Consider the following 16,004-nt stretch of genomic DNA (forward strand, 5'->3'; position numbering starts at 1 on the left):
AACATTTACCATTTAAAGTTGTCACCGATTATTTTACTTATTTGGGTATTAAAATTACCAAAAAACATAAAGATTTATTTAAAGTTAATTTCTTACCTTTAATTGACCAAATTAAGCAACTTGTTACCAGGTGGTCTCCATTATCTTTGTCATTGGTTGGTTGAATTAATGCTATTAAGATAATGATATTACCCAAATTCTTATATTTATTTCAAGCATTACCAATTTTTATTCCTAAATCTTTTTTTGATATTATTGACTCCAAAATATCTTCCTATCTGTGGCAGAATAAAAATCCTAGACTAAGCAAAAAATATTTACAGAAGCCTAAGAAGGAGGGGGGTTTGGCTTTGCCAAATTTGAGATTTTACTATTGGGCAGTTAATATACGATATTTAATATTTTGGACACAAGAATCGACTATAGCAGTTGATTACCCACAATGGGTAAATTTGGAATGTAAATCTGTACAAGACTTTTCATTGTTTTCAATTTTAGGATTTTCACTTCCTTTTTCTTTATCTAAATTGAATAAACAAATAACTAATCCTATAGTTAAACATACATTGTGAATTTGGTTTCAATTTCGTAAATTTTTTGGCTTGAATAAGTTCATCTTATCAAGCCCTATACCGTCTAACTTTCTTTTTCGGCCCTCTTTTATGGATCAAGCCTTTGTTTTATGGAAAACAAAAGGTATAACATGTTTTTGTGATCTATTTGTAGATGATAGCTTTATGTCCTTTGTACAGCTATCTAATAAATATAATTTACCTAAACCTCATTTTTTTAGATATTTGCAAGTTAGAAATTTTTTGAATAATGAGTTACAGTCTTTTCCAAAACTATGTCCATCGGACATTACGGAAAGAATTTTAGCTCTGAATCCTTGTCAATAGGGTTTAGCAGCTGTCATTTATAATATGATCATGAAAATACAGCCAGAAGTATCAGAAAAAATTAAGAAGGAATGGGAAAAAGAACTTCATTGCCTTATACCCTCTGAGCAATGGGAGAAAATTTTACAATTAGTCAATTCTTCTTCTATTTGTGTTAAACATGCCCTAATACAATTTAAGGTTGTACGTAGAGCTCATATGTCTAAGGATAAACTTGCTCGATTTTATTCTTATGTAATCCAACCTGTGACAGATGTTATTCTGATGTTGCTTCATTGATCCATATGTTTTGGTCTTGTCCTTGTTTCCAAAATTACTGGAAAGATATTTTCAGTATTATTTCAACAGTTCTGAATATCAATTTCCAATCGCATCCTATTACTGCAATTTTTGGTTTACCAATGGCGGATAATAGTTGTTTATCCCCCTCATCTTGACAAATGATTGCATTTGTTACACTAATGGCTAAAAGATCTATTTTATTGAATTGGAAAGAAATTAATCCTCCAACTATATTTCAGTGGTTTTCTCAAACTATCTCTTGTTTGAGCTTAGAAAAAATTATAAGTGTTGTCTTTGATCCTTCAGTTAAATTTCAAGAAACTTGGAGACCATTTATTCAACACTTTCTTATGAGTTAAATTGTCTTTTCCTAAACCCCACTTTTATTATTCTTAATTATTTGGCTGGAGGTTCGGAGTTATTGGCACTTCTGTATATATTTGACATTATGCAATGGCCCATGTTGGTTAGTGTTTTTTTCTCTCTTTTTTAGGGGTTTTTAAAAATTTCTTTTGTTCATAAATACTGAGTTTGGGAGGTTATTATATATTGATTATCATATATTTGAATGTCTTTTTAAACTATTAACTATGTACTCTCAAGCTCTCTGTATTCATGTTTCATTTACGTTTGCTTAAAAGTTAATAAAAAGATTTAAAAAGAGAAGAAGTGAAAATCAGGCCTATGGCATAGCCCATAGCACAAGTATAAATCAGCCTTAAGTTTCACCCACATGACCTTGTTGGACTTTGCTCTAGGGTCATCTTTAATACAGGCATAGTTTCTCCAGAATTGTTAGTGTGATTTCTCCTCTGGCATAGTCATGTAGTGGTTAGCGTGTTGTTATTACAGCACTAGCGATCACCAATCGGTGTTCAATTTCTGCCACAGTGTATGTTCTCCTTGTGGCCATGTGGGTTTCCTCTGGGTGCCGCAGTTTCCTCCCACAGTCCATAAAAGCAAAGATGTACGGTTAGGGTTAATGAGTTGTGGGCATGTTATGTTGGCACCAGAAGCCTGGTGACGCTTGCGGACTGCCCAACACAATACTCCTTGATTTGATTCGATGTAAAATGGTGCATTTCACTGTTTGTTTTGATGTACATGGACAAATAAAGCTAATCTTTCTTTCTTTACCTCCACCTCTGTCACACCTGACCAGTGGTTCTCCAGAACATTGAGCTTACCCAGACCTCAGCTCTGTTTCTGTAACAGCTATAATATCAAAATCTTTGTGCTGATCCAAGCTCCTGTACTGTGAAAAAGTCTTAGACACATACCTATAGCTAAGGTGCCTAAGATTTTTGCTCAGTACTATATTCGTCAACGTGGAGCAGAGAGCAAGTTTGTAAATCTGGTGGGAGCAAAGGGTGTTGAGAATGCAGGGGGTAGAGAACAACAGGAGGGTTTGTGGGGCAGGTAGCAGACAAGGAGTGCAGGGGCAGGGTGTAGACACACCCAGCCCTGAGACATCATTAGATTCCAAACCGTTGGTTTATTGATCATTACAGAATGTCCCTCTGGTGCTTCCTGCTCCCTTCATACTTCCTTCTTTTCCCAACCCTGTCCCTGTTCCCTTCCCACCTCCCAACTCTCAGTCCACAATAGAGACCCATATCAGAATCAGGTTTACCATCACTCACATCTGTCACGATATCTTTTTTTGTGGAAGCAGAACAGTGCAATACAAAAAATTACTACAGTACTGTGCAAAAGTCTTGGACACCTAGCTATTCACATATAGCTAAGTTTTAGCTAAGCGCCTAAGACTTGCACAGTACTGTTTGTGTTTATCTGCCATAACTATGAAGCCTTTTGCATTACAATAAATGAAACTTAGCTTATCAGGCCTTCCATGCTCCCTGTCTTGACCGTCCTTACTGGACTTGCTTATTTTAACCTGTAGATTTGTTTAGTCTTTCTCATCGTTAGGTCCCACCCTACATTACACAAATTTAAACCCTTCTAATAAGATTGCGAATAGCTCTCGAGCATCCCTTTTTTTGAGTCAGTAAGATCACAGCTGACCTTCTGTGTTGACTTCATTCTCCTGTTCTTTCCTCACATCCTCTAATTAACTTGTATGAACATTTAATAATTTCAGAATTTAACAATCCCATGACAGCTACCACTTCTACATTAGAAAAACAAAGTCATCCACTAAGTTACTACTTTCTTATTCTTAAACGAACAAGTCCTGGTTTGTATAGCCTAGGCAAGGAAAGGAACTCTCACTATCTACCCTTTCAAGCTCTTAAGACCTCACTTTGATGAGATTGTTGTCTGTCTTATAAGCAATAAACAGCTTCTATTCAGTTTATCCTCATTGGAGAGTGCTCTGATAAGAAGAATTAATTTACACTGGTGTAGGGATCTTGGGTTCCACACTGCCAGGTTCGTGAGTGGTTTTTCCCTGTAGCTGTCAAACTCCTGGACGGGTTTCACTCACCTTGTGCTAAGGTGGCTTCGCAGTTGTGGGCTCACTTTCAAGGACTCTGTGGTTTGTGTTCTCTGAATTGTTTGTTTAATTTTTTAAAATAGTTTCCATGATTTCTTCTTTTTTGCACTTTGAGTGTTTGTTGGTGTGGTAAACAATGTATACCTATCTGGACACGCCCCCTGCTGACTGCTCCTGTGGCTCCTCCCACAGACCCCTGTAAAAAGGCGATCGGAGGCACTGCTCCCCCCTCAGTCTCCGAGATGCTGTGCTCCATTTTGCTGCTAATAAAAGCCTCCCATCTCCGAGAGTTATTGATGGTGCATCAATTGGTCTTGGTTGTATCGGGTTTTGTGGATTCTATTGCTGCTAATAAAAGCCTATCGTTGGCCTCCCGTCTCCGAGAGATATTGATGGTGCATCAATTAGTCTTGGTTGTATCAGGTTTTGTGGATTCTATAGTGTTTCTTTGTTTAGGGGCTGCCTACAAGATGAATCTCAAAGTTGTATATGAACTTTGATATCATACATTAGGGAAGGAGAACAAACTGTATACAGTATTTTATAAATAACCTCAACAAGCTCTTTTTGTTACAGGAATGTTCTCTTATCATAATCTCCCACATCCTTGTTGTCAAGGCTGGCAATCCATTTGGTTTCCTTACTGTTTGCTACATCCACATATTATCTTTGACTTTTCCCCCCCTAAATGGCCAAGAGCAATAATCACAATTCGTTATTGTGCAGCAGAATGCCCCACAGGACCATCATCAAGGAAAGATTGACATCGAGCCACAGAGTAGATGTTAGTGCAGATGGTGGAAAGATAGAAAGACAGATAGTTTAGGAAAGGAACTTGTGTGAACAGTTACCACCGAAACTCACTGAGTCAGAGAGATATAGACTGTAGCATGAAGGCAGGCTCTTCAATCTATTTGGTGTATGTCAAAAATCAAACACACATTTTTACACCAAACCTTTTAATCTTCCCACATTATCATTCTTCCCCAACCATAAGGCATGACTGGCTAAAAAAATGCTCAAAAGGTCAGCAGATGAATGAGCAGAGTATGTATGCACGCATTTGTTTATTATTGAGATACAGTATGGAATAGCTAATGAGGACCATAGGAATTGAGAAAATTTAATTAATTATGAGGTGTGAAGCCACAAAGGGAATTAAAAAGGATGAGCAACGTTAAACCGAGAATCAATTAAGTCTTTGAGCAAAGGTGCATTGTGGGTAAACTGGACACCAGCAATAAAGTACTTTAGTTTGTCTTATATAATGAGAGAGTGAGTTGGAATAGAATGCCAAATGCAAGGAAGAATGCATTTGCAATATTTGTGCTGGACATTGAATGACTACATAGGTGGGAATATGGGATCTAAATGACGAGGTAGACAGGTAGTTCAAACCTCTGAACAAAATGCTGAACTTGCATACAGTCTAGTTTAGCCTTAGACTATTTTCACGAAGGAGTTTAATTGAATTGACTTTATTTCTTTGTTCTTCATATACATGAGGAGTAAAAATCTTTATGTCACTGTCTAAATGTGCAATAAGTAATTTATAATAAATAGTATGTACAACAGGACCGTCAATATAACATAGAAATACAGTTGTATCAGCACAAATTAATCAGTTTGATGGCCTGGTGGAAGAAGCTGTCCCAGAGCCTATTGGTCCTGGCTTTTATACTGTGGTACCATTCCCCGGACGGTAGCAGCTGGAACAGTTTGTGGTTGGGGTGACTTGTGTCCCCAATGATCCTTCAGGCCCTTTTTAAACACCTGTCCTTTGTAAATGTCCTGAATAGTGGGAAGTTCACATCTACAAATGCGCTGGGCTGTCCACATCACCCTCTGCAGAGTCTTGCGATTGAGGGAAGTACAGTTCCCATACCAGGCAGCGATGCAGCCAGTCTGGATGCTCTCAAATGTGCCCCTATGGAAAGTTCTTAGGATTTGGGGGCCGTTACCCAACTTCTTCAACTACCTGAGGTGAAAGAAGTGCTGTTGTGCCTTTTTCACCTCACAGCACGTATGTACAGACCACGTGAGATCCTCGGTGACGTGTATGCTGAGAAACTTAAAGCTGTTCACCCTCTCAACCCCAGATCCATTGATGTCACTAGGGGTTAGCCTGTCTCCATTCCTCCTGTAGAACAGGACAAGGTTGATGGTATTCATCCTCCCAGAATATACCTGGAGGAAATTACTGCTCTTCCAATGCTCAGTATTGGCTGGATACTTTAGAGTTAAAGAGGGATCATGACTGAGGTGTGGAAGAACTCTGGGTATCATTAACATTCATGGAGAAATAAATACACTTTGTATAGATAATGTGCTGACACATTATAATTAATGAGTTGATCACTAATTAATCTGGTCCTATATTATATATATCAGATCTAAAATAGCCTGTTTCCTTGTTATTTCCCCAATATATTGTTCTATAAATTACCTCAAGTGCATTTCATAAATTTATCCTCTATATTGCTTGATTCAGTTTGCCCCGTTGGAAGTCCCCAGGATTATTGAATTGCTTTAAACATTCCTTTAATTTGCAGATCTATAACTTATCTAAAATTAGAATTGGAATTAGATTCAGTTTATTACTTTCACATGTACCAAGATTCAGCGAAAACCTTGTCTTACATACTGTTTATGAAGATCAAATTATTACACAGTGCATTGAGTTAGAACAAAGGAAACCAGTAACAATGCAGAATAAAGTATTGCCACTACAGAGTAAGTACAGTGCAGGTAAATAAAGCACAAGATCATAATTGGATAATAAGGTAATTTTATTGTTCTGTGGAACCACTCAATAGTTTTAAAACATTGGGGTAAAGCTATCCTTGCGCCTGGTGGTATATGCTTTCAGGCTTTTGTATCTTCAGCCCAATGGAAGATATGAGAAGAGAGAATTTCTGGGGTGGTGGGGTCTTTAATTATGTTACTTGACATGCTGAATATACTGGCAGACATGCCAAACTTGTTCAGCCTCCTGAAGAAGTGAAGGCAATGGTGACCTTTCTGGGCCAAGTCTTCAACATGGTTGGGCCAGGACAAGCTATTGGCAATGTAGACAACAATACGTGCATGACACCCTTCCTGAAGTCAATGACCAGCTCTTTTGTTTTTCTGACATGAGGGATAGGGTGCTGAGGACACAGCTTTGTGGGACACCAGTGTTGACGATAATCATCGTGGAGTTGTTACTGCCTATCCTTACTGATTGTGTCTATTAGTCAGGAAGCCAAGGATCCATTTGCAGAGGAAGTAATTGACTCCCTGGGTCTAGATATGATGATGTTAAGGAGTTCACAAACTATTTGCATTAATGTTTTCCCCACATTGTAGTTTCTTAATTCCTGCAATAGTGATTCTTCATTTGGATTTTCTTGGCACAATCCTTTCCTACTATGAATGTTACCTCATTCTTTATGATCAATCATGTCCTGCTTCCTTTTATGCTTTGCCTACCTTTTCCTCAAAAACACATATCTTGTAACATTTTATTCCCTACCCTGGTCACCCTGCAACCATTAGAGATAGAGAGAGAACAAATCTTTAATGGTGTCTTTATGTTACTTTTTGGATGATGTAGCCTCGATTACTAACATCTATTAACAAATTTAGGGTTTCTGTTCTTGCCAGGTATAACCCGATTGATTTTACTCAGATTTTTGGTTGTTCTTCAGGCATATAAATGCACCTTCATTTGAACCCTCTTTATTATACTAAATAAAAAGAACTATCTTCTCATTAAATACTGGGTAGTTTGAATCCATCATCTTCAATTCCCGACTTCCAAGCCATAGACCCAGTTACTGTTTGAGGCTTAGCTGACTTTCACTCTGAATTGGCCTTCTGTTCATTAATCTTTTCCAGAAACAAATGTTTTGCATTTACATTGACTATTCACCAACTTCAGCTCATTGCTACTGAAACCCTCATTTTAAGATTTCTGTGCATAACCCCATCTTGTATCCTGGGAAAATTCAACTACTTTGCTGCTGATATCTTATTAGGAATGCAGAGGTCCGAAGTTGCAATCCTCTCTGTATCCTGCAACCGACATTCTAGAGTGCACACTCTCATAGACTTCGGCAAAGCAAAACCTATAAAAGAAGAACAAGTTTGCATATATTCGATGACCTTTTGATGTCTTTCAGCACCTTCTGCTGGTGAAGCACATTTCAAATGTAATTTCCTTTCGAAATGTAAAGGTGAATATTTTGTGCACAGAAAGTGCTACCAGCTAATCCATTTTCTTTTGTTTCCTCTGTCCCTTTCAACTTCTCTGATATTTAACATTGCTCTTTAACTTTCTCACATCCCTTGATCTGATCAGGATTTACCTTGTGCAGTCGGTGTGTCTCTGTTCACAGATGCTGTCTGACAGGCTGAGTTTCTCCATCACTTTGATTTTATGGGTTTAGATGTTGATTGAGGGGGATATGAGGGGAATGGTGTCAAGAGGAGGGATAGAGAAGGATGGGTGGGACTGCTGTTCATGTGGTTACTAGATTAATTCTGATTTTCTGAGAAGTGGTGCTATGGACTACCTAAGAATGCAAATGGAAATTCAGTTTAAAGCCTTATCCAAATGCTAATTAACAATACAGCTATACCTTAAGCCACAAGAAGAATTAAAAGGTAATTCAACGATCCCCCTGTCCATTGAAAATGCCTTTGCTCTTTTCCCAGACAAACACAAAAGAGGGAAGAAGAGTATGGACACAAATATCATTGCATTGTGCTCAATTTATACATCAGCTGGGATTCCGCCATTGAACAACATTGGTACAGGCTCTCAGATATCAGAAGAATGCTGAAATGAACCACAGACGGCAAGGTTATTTAACAAAAAGCCTGCTCTCATGAATCAGTACTTAACTTCTTGCCAACTGGTTCTGGTGATGCATGAAAATGAGTACCAAAATCAGCTGCTTTTCTTCTATGTCAAGCGATCATCTTTGGAATCAGGACTTACCATTGACTTGAATGATGTGAAATTTGTTGTTTTGTGACTGCAGTACAGTGAAAAGATAGAAAATTACTATAAAGTGCAGAAGTAAATAAATAGTGCCCAAAAAAGGAATAATGAGGTAGTGTTTACGAGTTCATGAACCATTCAGAAATCTAATGGCAGAGGGAAAGAAGCTGTTTGACTTCACTGACTGTGGAACTGTTTTTGCATTCTCCTTTATGTATTAATACATTTAAGCAGCTTGAGCAGTAATAATAATGATGTCTTTTGAATATTCAATCAAGGATACATATCAGTAATAACAATATCCAACAGTTTCTCACTTCAATGCACATTTTTTTCCCAATTATACATTTTGTTGAATGCAAAGTGACTTAATCTTAGTAACTACTTTTAAAGTGTAGGAGTGCAGCAAAAAGATTTTAACAAGATATCCATGCAGACAGTTTCTTCATGGAACATAAGAATTTTTCTTTATACCATAACTGCACAGTAAAGTAAAACATAGTAATATTAAGCTTTTATACAGATTATGTTCCTTTTGAAACTAGAAGCAATCTACAAAGGCACAAATAAGATCATACAGTATGTGCAGAAATTATTGCCATGTCACTATACCATTACGTCTCTGTAAACTATTTATAAATAAGTCGGTTGCAATGTGATTAGTTTTGTCCTTTTAAACCAATGGGCAACTTGTGTGGGAGAAAAAAGTATACACTATGTTCAGCTTTATAACACAAAGATAGAGATTTGTATAAAGACAGTATGACTTCTGATTTCAAACCATCAGTTGAATTTGTATAAAGCAGTTTGCAAAAAAAGTCAGAGGTGTAGTCTAATTTTCAGTGTACACGTTGAAACCTGAGGGACTGCAGTTGGCTTAGGTCATTCACACTAGATTTGATTGCAGTCAGCCACAGCAGAAATGGAGGGGAATACTGTAAATGTGATGTGCTCACTTTACCAGGCTGAAAACTGTACTTTGATGTAAATGAATCATACTTTGTGGCTTTTGGCTCATAAATAGTTTATGATGATTGATATAAAATGAAAATAGTTTTACAAACTATTTACTGAAGTTCTCTCCTGGGATCCTTAGCAATATGAAATCTTAGCAACTACGTAAAAGCTCTGGGTGGCAGTGTGTAGATATGTCTCTACCAAAGGAGGTGTAAGGCACTCCTTTCCTCTGTTAGCCTGCAGGTCACGCTTGGGCAAGGTGTAGTACCTGTTTAGTATGCCCAATCAGGGTCCTGTGAAGCCATGGATGCAGGTGGTGGATGTTCATGTGAACATCTGGTGCCAATCACAAGTACTGGCTGTGCGACCACTAATGCCAAGCAGACAATTTCTGAACAATATTGATAATGGCTGGGGTTACCCATCTTGTAAAGACACTGCCCAGAAGAATGCAATGGCAAACCAATTCTGCAAAATTTTCCAAGAACATTCATGATCATGGAAAGACCATGATCGACCATGTCATATGACACGACACATAATGAACAAACAAACATAGAAGCTGATCTTACCTGATCAGGCTAAATTATATGGTGGTCACTGAAAGCTTAAATGCAGAGCTTATATGAATTAGTAATTTATTTGTACTGTTGAAAGTATCCTGATTGGTAGCATCATGGCCAGGTACAGCAATTCAAATGTGCAGGAATATAAGAAGCTGCAGAGAGAAGTGGACTCAATGCAATGCATTATGGGCATATCCCTCCCTACCATTGGTATATATGAGGTATATATATCTATATGAGGTATTGCCTCAAAGAGCAACATCCATCATCAAAAATTCCCATCATCTGGTGCATTCCATATTTTTGCAGCTACCATCAGCCAAAAATGCATTAGTATAAAATGCCATACCACCAGAACAGTTCCCTTCAAACTGCACTTCCTTTCAAACATTTGCTTCTAAAATCTAACAGGCAGAACCCTAATCACTACAGTACAGTAACAATATGACTACTTTCATCACTTTGCACTAAAATTGACCTGCTCATTTTGTCGTATTTCTTTCCTGTAACAATGGTGTGTAATTTATGTTTATGCTTTTCTATGTGCTTGTGATGCTGTTACAAGCAAGGTTCTCATTGCATCTGTGCACACATGTACATATGCATACACAATATGACTTACACTTCGCCATCATTCATACGACCAATAGCACCAGGTAACCCCAAAACACACAAATAAATCCACTTTATCTGTTACACCACCAGCAAATCATAAATAGAAAATATCAAAAGGGAAATGTGCATTTATTTGAAAAGAAACTTTCTGTGGTGCTATGGGGAAATGGGGAATGAAGAAGTTTCTATAACTTTTGAAGGCCAGACACAGAAAAATGGTCTTCCCTCTACCTATATTATTTTAAGATTCATTTACTTTATTTTGTACAAGTCTTGTAACTTTCCAGGTAATTTCAGGAGTTAGCAGAAATATAATAACAAAACTAAAATGTACCTTGTGTTCCTTGTTACCATGTTTAAGTGTTACTTGAACTCTGTAAGTTAAAGCTGTGCAGTGATCTAGGGTGAATTAACAAAGGGTGAGCTAAGACAGAATGTTAAACTTTATCTCAGTTCCATAATTGGAAGCTGTTTGTGTAGCATTGTTATAACTCAAGCATTGGTGTGAATCATTTGCCAATTTTAGTCAAGCTGAGATGTCGGTGAAAATGCTTGAAGAATGGACCAAAAGAAGTAAAGCTGTGAATTTTAAGCCTCAGTTCTGGAATCTCATGAAGCAAAATTCTGCTTGGGGTGACAGACTGGAAAAGTGACTAACATAAAGTCTCAGGTTATCAAAATTGACACCTACACTATATATTTATTTTCATAAGCTGATTATTTAGTTGCGTTTGTGTACTCTTTCTATATTGCTAAAGGAGATCAATGAATGTCTTTCCAATTTGAGCTGTGCAGAGTGTGACGTGTCCCTTTTTGTGGATTACTTTTCCTTCAGATATTAACTCTAAATGCCTGACAATGAAGCTGTATCAATCTCATAGATGGTTCTTCCCATGTGGCAACTCGATCAAGTATTCATCACAAGTTTCACTTGTTTAATAAATTCAATATTTCTCTCTCCTGTTCTTCCAATTCATATTTATTTCTCATGTTCCTTCAATTAATCAGAATCAAGTGACAGCTTATTCACACATGGAGCCATATAACACAATCCCCACACCTCCTACTCACCTTCTTTGCTGTGGAAAGGCATATTGATCTGCTGGTTCGCAGAGGACCACCAGTGTAAAATCCAATACCGAGTGAAGCTGAGAATATTAGGTTGTCTACAATAGGCTCTAAAAGGAGTTGCCTTTGTATTCTTTTCTATGGTAGGGTGTGCGTGGGTAATTGGAAGAGCAAAGGGTGGTGGTGCATGAAGGACTGAAATTGGGGGCCCTAAGGGAGAGCTCGCATAAGCACAGGACTTCAGTTAAAGAGGATCTGGGTTTTCAGCACCAGATTTTCTCACTTGGAATCTGAATGGGAATTCAATATTTGAATCTGATCAATTGGCTGCTAAAGGCAAGTCGTGTGGGGTTGAGTTTGTAAATTGGGTGAGGGTGAAAAACAAGGACAGACATGATCAGAAGGGAGAAGAATTTGGTGAGGGTACCAGTCAAGAGAGTATATGGGGTATTACATTTACCAATTAGAGGGGTAGTAATAAACAGAAGACTGTTGTCAGGGACTTTACGGAGGGCAGCTAGAGAGTACAGAAGTTAGGAAGTCCAGAGTTGAACTGGAAGTCACTCACTGGGTTAGGTACAGGGTTTGAAGAGTCTATGTCACATTTTGGGGGCTGTTGTTTGTGGGTCATCTCTGCGGTTGCATCCTAGGGAAAGAATGCCATGATGGATGAGGGCTTTATTTAGAGAAGTTCTACTCGAATTGGGATACCAGTAACAGGCTCCTTGCCTGGGGTGAATTAAAACAAATCTTTTTTTTTTACATACTGAGAAAGGTTGATCTATAAGTAGTCCAAAGACCTGGCACTGCGTGAGCAACCTGTGCTATCTGATTGGAGTAGTGAGTATGGATACCTTACACGTCATTGTATAGAACACAGCACAGTACACCACAATGTATTAACCTACTCTAAGATCCTACATAGCCCTCCATTTTTCTCTCATCCATGTACTTATCTACGAGTTTCCTCAATGTCCCTAATATATCTGCCTCTATTACCATTAACCCTCCAAGCTGACCACAACTTTGTCATGGTTTGGAGGCTTGCATGCCTCAATGAGCCAGAGAGCTGGGTTGGCTGGAGTCAGGGCTTTATGCTTTGGCTCTTCATAGTCACCAAAGTGAAACCAGTCAAAGGGTAGAGGACAGTCTAAGAGAGGTCCACCGGTCCTCCAGGTTCAGGGGTTCATCTCAGGGCTAACAACCCTGGCTGGTAAAACAAAATTATTATGGAAGCAGAAATGAAAGAATTCTTCTACATTTGAGCATGATGGTATTCCTGATTGTCCACCTGGGACTTGTGTGAGTGAAAGTAGTGAAAGCTACTTACATGATGAAGGAGGTTCTGGACACCACCAGAGATGGCGGACCTTCACTGCTGCTCTAATCACTGGCAGCACAATGGGTAGTCAACCAAAATCAAAACCCTCATCCCAGGCAGGGTAGTCCATGCACCCACCACTCTCTGCAAAAATACTTAACTCAGAAATCGCTCCTATACTTTCCTCCAATCACCTTATAATGATGCTCCCAGGGATTAGCCCTGTGCTAAAGTTTCTGGCCATCCACTCAATCCATACCTCTATCACATCACCTCTTATCCTCTTCACTCATTTGACCTATCCTCTAAAGGCATTCTCTCTGATCCAGGCAGCATTATGGTTAGTCTCCTCTGCACCCTCTCTGTAGCTTCCACATCATCCTATAATGAAGCGACCAAGAACTGAGCACAATATTCTAAGTGAGGTCGAACCAGAATTTTATGGACCTGCAACATTACCCCGCAGCTCCTGAACTCAAGCCCGACTAATGAAGAGCAACATACCATTCACCTTAACACCCCTATCCACTTGCACAGCAACATTGAGCGACCTGTAGATGTGGACCCCAAGATCCTTCTGTTCCCCCACACTGCTAAGAATCCTCCCACTAATCTTGTATGTTGTCTTCAAGTTCGACCTTCCAAAGTGTATCACTTCACACTTTTCCAGGTTGAGCTCCACCTGCCACTCTCAGCCCAGCTCTGCATCCTGTCAATGTCCGAAAGTAACCTAGGACAACCTTCCACACTATCCACAACACCATAAACCTATGTGCCATCTGCAAACTTACTAACTCACCTTTCTATTTTCACATCTAGGCCATTTATAAAAATCACAATGAGTAGGGGTCCCAGAGCAGATCCCTGTGGAACACCAATGGTTACCAACCATTAGGCAGAATACACTCTGTCTGCTTTCCATGGACAACCCAATTTTGAATCCACACAGACAAATTTCTCTGCATCCTATGCCTCCTGGCCGCCTGAATGATAATAGGGATACTATGGGAAACAATATCAAACAATGTACTAAAATCCATATACACAACTTACATGCTCTATTTTAATCAAGAACTTTGTGCTTTGCAACATCTTCAAACAATTTAGTAAGGCTTGTAAGGTGAGACCTGCCCCTTAAAAAACTAAGCTGACATTGCTTCTCCAAATGCTTGTAAATCTTATCTCTAAGAATTTTCTCCAATAACTTGCTCATCATTGAATTATGCCTCATTGGTCTGTAATTCTATACTTATTCTAACTCATTTCTCATAAGGTATGACCGGCTTGAACTATCTATGTTGACTTTCCCTAATCAGACTATGTTTCTCAAAATGCTTGTAAATCCTGTCTCTTAGATTCCTTTCCACAGTTTTCCTCCCTCTGATGTAAAACTCATCTTACATCTATCCCTATTACCCTATCCCTATCCCTATTACCTTTCTTGAACGAAGGAATGACATATGCCATTCTCCAGTCTTCAGGTATTACTCCTGTGGCCAGTGAGGACGCAACAGTCATTGCCAAAAGTGCAGCAATCCCTTCCCTACTTTCCTGTAGTAACTTCGGGTACATTCAGTCCGGCCCCAAGTACTTATCTATCCTAATGTTTTTCAAAAGTTCCAGCACATTGTCTTTCATTGTCATCACCATGTTCCACCGTATCAGCCGGCTTTATGCTGCCCTCTCAAATGTCAACGTCCATCTTACTGGTGAATACTGAAGCAAGGTATTCATTAAGGACTTCCCCTACCTCCTCTGACTCCAGGCACATTTCCTCTTCATTCCCTAATCAGGTCCTACCTTCACTCTAGTCACCCACCTGTTCCTCACACATGTGTAGAAAGCCTTGTGGTTTTCATTAATCCTGCTTGCTAAAGCCTTTACATGTTCCCTTCTAGTTCTCCTAAGTCCATTCTTAAGCTCTTCCCTCGTTACCCAGTAACTCTCGAGAGCCCTATCTGATGATTAAGTAAACTTCTTTCTTTCTCTTGACTAGATGTCCCACATTTCTTGTCACTCTGCCACAACAGGACAACCCTATGCAGAACCCCATGCAAGTGCTCACTAAATGACATCCACATTTCTGTAGTGCAATTACCTGGGTACGTCCAGTCCCAATGTCCAATCCCAAGTTTCTGCCTAATAGCATCATGATTCACCAATCCCCCATTTAATTACTTCCCCATACTGTCTGCTCCTATCACTTTCCAAGGTTATGGTGGATGATGCTTGAAGGAGCATCTTCTGGGAATTCAGGAGGTTCAGGAAGTTGATATCACTGTCACAGAAATGCTCACCCAATGACAGGTCTGACACCTAACCTAGTTCACTGCCCAGCACGAGATCCAGTATGGCCTCTCCTCTAAGTTTTCCTGTCTACATATTGTGTTAGAAATTCTTCCTGAACAGATCAAATAAATTCTGACCCATCTAAACCTTATGAAGTATATTCAAAAAAGATTGAAGATTAATAGTATGCTTAAACTAATATAAACATATGTGACTTAGAGCATCCTAACAACTCCTACCTGACAAAAGCACATTTCAACATTTCCAAGTATTGAATTTCCCGTGAAAAAACAAGCATTGGATATGGCTATTATGGGTAGTAAAAGGATAATAGGTCCTTCATGTCTGCTACTTCATTAAGTGCAGAGTAAGATGACTGCCTTTATCTGGGTTGCAAGGTTGTTTAATGAAGTTTCCTTTCAGCCTGATGCAGTCCTTGAAATGTTCATAGGAATTCCTGAACTTTGCTGAACTTGTTCAACTGAACAGAATGGTCATCCAGTAGATATGTAACAATTAAAGTGGACAGATGGATTTGCAGGCACGAGGCTGTTAATTACAA

At 38.8% G+C, this 16,004-nt stretch overlaps 1 protein-coding gene across 4 annotated transcripts in view; it reads right to left on the reverse strand.

Moving 5' to 3' along the window:
* The window catches only part of LOC132391486 (NALCN channel auxiliary factor 1), a 781,780-nt gene that overhangs the window by 77,666 nt on the left and 688,110 nt on the right, over positions 1-16,004 (reverse strand). Inside the window, exon 2 of one of the 4 annotated variants that reach the window (XR_009511229.1) lies at positions 1,144-1,215. The exons of the other annotated variants lie outside the window; for them this stretch is intronic. The gene's annotated coding sequence lies outside the window, so the exon portion shown is untranslated. The remainder of the gene's footprint in view (positions 1-1,143; positions 1,216-16,004) is intronic. 4 annotated transcript variants of the gene reach the window in all.

This window comes from Hypanus sabinus, chromosome 3, assembly GCF_030144855.1.
Source record: "Hypanus sabinus isolate sHypSab1 chromosome 3, sHypSab1.hap1, whole genome shotgun sequence".
Lineage (NCBI taxonomy): Eukaryota > Metazoa > Chordata > Chondrichthyes > Myliobatiformes > Dasyatidae > Hypanus > Hypanus sabinus.